The sequence below is a fragment of the Silene latifolia genome, chromosome 9, assembly GCF_048544455.1.
Source record: "Silene latifolia isolate original U9 population chromosome 9, ASM4854445v1, whole genome shotgun sequence".
NCBI lineage: Eukaryota > Viridiplantae > Streptophyta > Magnoliopsida > Caryophyllales > Caryophyllaceae > Silene > Silene latifolia.
In genome coordinates, this window is record NC_133534.1 from 86,695,693 (window position 1) to 86,700,749 (window position 5,057).

Below are 5,057 nucleotides of genomic sequence, written 5' to 3' on the forward strand. Positions count from 1 at the left end.
AGAACCTTGGACTTGTTGCTGCTGCTGTGGGACATACGGAGGCTTTTGGAACTGTTGTTGCTTATGAGTGGGCACATAGTTCTGTTGCTGCTGCTGTGGAGGTTGAGTCGAATTCAAGACATTTTGGCTACTCCACCTCAAGTTTGGGTGGACATTCGGCTCATAGTAAGTATTTGTCTGCCTATAATGTTGAAAGGCAGCACAAGACTCAAAAGGACTAGGACAATTGTCTGAAACATGTCCCTCAGCTCCACATCTTTTACAGACGAAAAGACCGTCTGAAACAGCATTTACATGGTAAATCCCTCATTTGGAAGCTCTTCCCAATTCGTACTTGTCAAATCTGGCCGTGAGAGCTTCTAATGCAGCTACAGAAGGAGATTCAGCAGCTCTCCTTTGATTTCCCCGCGGGAATTCCCATACTCAGCTTTGTGGGTGGCCAAGTCATCAATGATCTTCCACCCCTTAGTCTCCCCCGTATTCTCCTGGAATCTGCCATTAGCTGTCGCATCCAGGATAGCCCTTTGATCGTCATAGAGCCCATTATAGAACTGATTGCATAGGCTTCACTTCTCAAACCCATGATGAGGAATGGTTCGCACCAGTATCTTGAAACGGACCCATGCCTCATGAAAGTTCTCATCAGGCCCCTGTTTAAAGCTCGTGATTTGAGCTCTAATAGCATTCGTCTTCGAGGCAGAAAAGTACTTCTTGTAGAATGCCAAGGCCAAAGAATTCCAGTCGGTGATCCAATTAACAACTCGGTCCATATCTCTGTACCACTCCCTTGCAGCATCGCGGAGTGCGAATATAAACATAGTCTCCTTTATCTGGTCCTGGGTCACACCGGTCGGCGGGGGTATAGAGCAGCAATAATCAATGAATATCTCCATATGCTTGGCTGCATCTTCATTTGCAGCTCCTCCAAATTGGTTCCTCTCAACCAAGTTGATATAAGAAGGCTTTGGTTCGAATTTCCTATCAGCGGTAATTCGAACCCCTTGTATAGATTTGCAGCTGTCGGCTCAGAGTGACTTGCTATAGTTGCTTCTTCAGCCATGACTGGAAATTCCGGAGATGTGACTGTCTCAGCTGAAGAAGTGGAAATGGGTGATGAAGGTGGATCCTCCTCGTATAGCTCGTTCTCGTAGTAACTAGACAGAGTACTCAGCTCTTCCTCTGTCGGCAATATCCTAGATGATCGTCTCAACTCACGCAAGGTCTTCTCAATCTCAGGATTGAAAGGTACTAATTCGCCACCCTATGACCTGCGCATAAGAAGAAACTACAAAAAGAATATGAGAATAGTTTAAGGAACGAATGTCCCTTAAACTAAGAAACAGACTAAAATAAAACAACTAAAAATTAGAACAATTGCCTCCCCGGCAACGGCGCCAAAATTTGATACCCGTCGTTGTGAGTACCAAAAATAATATTTATAAAACCTATTAAAACTAACAAAAGCTAGTGGTAACTGGGTCGAACCACAGAGAGGCAGATGTAATTATTAGATGTCTAATTTCAGTCTAAGGTAACAGTATGTGGGGATTGAGTTGATTTGGTCTATAGCTAAAGGCAAATAAAAGACAGTAAACTAAATAAACGGATAAAATCAAGAATTAAAAGGGTGCAAGGATGGTCGGTTCACTATAGTTTCGGCGGCAGCAAACTAGGTAGGTCTAAAACAATCACGTGAGACGGGAAAATAAGAGGTCCTCTCGGTCCACTCTCATAGGTAGCATCTTTCGATCTCGCTACAGGTCCCTAATACCACTAATACTGGCTTTCGTCCTGAAGAGTGATTAAAGGTCTAAATTAATCTATCTTTCGATCTAATTAATCTAGTCGTCTTAATTAGGCAGGCTATCTCCCTCCCCTATCTTTCGATCTTTATTGGGTTGGTCAAATCCTAGGTATTCAACTGGTCGCGTGCACTCGATTTGTCAAACACGACAATTAAAACAATTAAAACGAAACAATCTCAACGTGGCCAGTCGATCGACCAGGGAACCCAGTCGATCGACCGGCATGCGATTTCAGGCCATATTATTTCTAATGCCGCCTAACCTACAGTTCCCCTACATCCTAGCACGAATAAATTAGCTACTCATGGTACTGATAAACACAACAATAATGATAACGGAATAAACTATTGGATTCATGCTTGAAATAATCAAATAACAAATAGCAATAAACGATAATTGGCTTTGGATACTAACTAGCAATTCTATATCTATGGAAGAAAATAAAGTAATAAACTGAAAATAGGAGCAGGATAGTACCGAATGAAATTGCAGAAAAAAGATCCGAAAACCGAATTGTATTGAATACCCAACAATATTAAGAACCCTAATGAATTAACAAAACTAATGAAAACTGAATGAAATGGAATTAAAAACTGAACGTATCAAAAACTGCCTGATTGTATCTGTAAACTAGGTTACGTTATAAAGGAAAAGTACGCAACTCTTCTCCCTAAACCTAGAACACATTGGGCTTTCTATTCCTCGTTCTATTGATTCACGTCATAGTAGCGGCTTGGTCGATCGACCATAGGCAACGATCGATCGACTGCTCTATGCTGAACAGTAGTTCCTGGAAGTCGTGCGTTGGTCGATCGACTAAGAGGGCCAGTCGATCGACTGCTTTAGCTGACACTTGACTTCTAATTCTCGTAGATTTGTCTTTTGGGCCTCGAAATGCGCACCAAGCTCGTTCCTTGGGTAAATACTTCATGTCAAATACAATGCAAGATACTCGGGGACGGATTTAGCTCAATATCTACTCATTTCCGCATAAATCTGCAATATTACATAAAAATACGAAAGTAGACGAAATGGGGCAAATAGTAGCCTTAAACCACATAAATGAGCTCTGAAATGCGTGTAAAATAGGGTGTAAAACATCATATAATTGACACGCATCAGTAAGTATTTTATGTATATATGTTATCTTCCTTAGTTCCTGGCTACAGATGTCCCTGACCTCCTGCCTCAGTGCATTCTGAGCCTCCCCTTTTATCATTGGATGGAGAGTTCTCCTCTAAAACAGTAGAGTGTGAGCCTAGTTTTCCTGGAAATTCTGAGCCCTTCTCAACCGTCTCAATGGGAAACGCATCCCCTAATTTAGAGGGTGTTAGGCCTAGCACAGTGCAGTCGGTGGGAACCTCAGAATTTGGCTTATTCTGGTTCAGTACTGGTCTATAAATCTGAGTCACCTTAGTTTTCCTAATCTCATCAAGCTTGTTGTTTATTTTGGTGAATTTACATTTCTCCATCACATTACCCAATTTCCTGCAGCAGTGGCAATAGTGTGGCAGCCACTCATAGATTATCCTCTGAGTTGTTTCTCCATGGTATGGCGAGTTCAGTTGCATAGTGGTAGGTAAGTCACCTGCAACATCCACTTCTACCAGCACCCTTGCAAATAAGAGTTTTGATTTGTAAGTAGTTGGCAGGTCAGCAAAGAGAGGCTTACCAACAACACTAGCCATTTTACTCAGCACCTTATCAGACCACATAAATGGGTCTAAGTCAGGGAATAGAATTCAAGCTGGAACTATAGAAACCGAGTCCATCTCTTTTGAAAACATTGGTGTCCATTGCTTTAAGACCAAAGTACTAGTACCCATATTCCAAGGGCCTCCCTTCAGTATCTCATTCATATCATCCTCTGAAAGAAACCTGAAACTGTACCATCCTTTTTTATAGTACTGTACTATCGGCCTGGTAACATTCTTCCAATATTTCTGAACATACTCATCAACCTCTTTAATCTTTGGTTTGGCTCCCAAAAAATTACCCATTAAAGTGTTCTTCCAGAATTTTAACTCCTCAACAACATCATCTTCTTCAACCTCAATAACAGTTGATTCAGCACTTTTATCACAATAGTACAGACTCATTCCAGGTTTGGGTTTAGAAACGGAGCTCCACGTTTTGGTAATTCCTATACCTAAATCAGTGTGTGGCGGCAAAGTTGAATTCGAAGGAATATCGTGGTCCAATTCAATTTGTACAGTAGACGTAACTGGTTTATCCAATAATCCAGTGAGATTAAGCAATTGTCCAACTGTAGCAGGATGATCAATACCTGAGTTTATCGGCTGATTAGGTAGCAAATCTCCAGCAGGAATCTCGGAATTTTCTATTTCGACGTCATCAATAACCTCCGTTTCAATGGAATCCTCTATAATCTGATCAGGAACCTCAGTGGTAGTACCAGTAGCTACATTTTATTTCGCGCGCGTGTTTTAGCCATGGATCAAGCTGAAAAAGATGATGAAAATCAACGTATTTTTGGGTTTTTCAGGGTTTGCTTGAGAAAGAATTCATCTCTCTAACCATGGCCTAGTTTGGGTGACGGAAATTAGTATCATATTAAGTTATGGATGAGTTTTGCGGTAATGAAAGAAAAGAACTTGAGGATCTAGTGTGAGTGTGTGTAACAAGTGTGGATCGTGAGTTATGCTTTTGGAGATAGGTGCTTTAGATAGAGAGGTATGTCGTGACGAGTTGGAGTATTGGTTATGCTAAGGATTTTGTGGTATAGATTAGATGGGGTGCAGAATGAATTGAGGAAGGAGGACTGTTAGAGGAAGAGAGACCTTGATATAGGGATTGTTGTAGGTGTTGAGGTTCAAGTCGGTTATCGTTGACATGCGGTGGTGATGAGGATTTTGGGAAGTATAGCAAAGGGTTTAGTATTAGTGGGTTACGAGGACGTAACACTTATCTTAAGAGGCGTAAGATGTGACAAAGAGAGCTTAATGGTTGTACATGTTGCGGTATAATTGGAAGTCTGAGCCTTGGCGTAGAATAAAGGATGGATTTATGTTGTGGTTGATATTATTAAAGGTCACAGCCGTGCTTGTAGTAGTGCGATGTTTAGGAATGGGAGAACACCTCGATAGTGTTGACAGTTGGATGATGATGTTTATGAGTTCGATAGTGTTGGCAGTTGGATGATGATGTTTATGAGTGTGATTAAACTTTGAGGACGAAGTTCTTTTTAAGGGTGGTAGAATGTAACATCCCGTTTGATGTTTGTGAGCGTCT

At 41.3% G+C, this 5,057-nt stretch overlaps 1 non-coding gene across 1 annotated transcript; it reads left to right on the plus strand.

Moving 5' to 3' along the window:
• Positions 1–576: 576 nt before the first annotated feature.
• Positions 577–683, plus strand: LOC141603958 (small nucleolar RNA R71). Its single transcript, XR_012525791.1, has one exon. It is a non-coding gene; the product is annotated as a small nucleolar RNA R71 (small nucleolar RNA).
• The last annotated feature ends 4,374 nt before the right edge of the window (positions 684–5,057 follow it).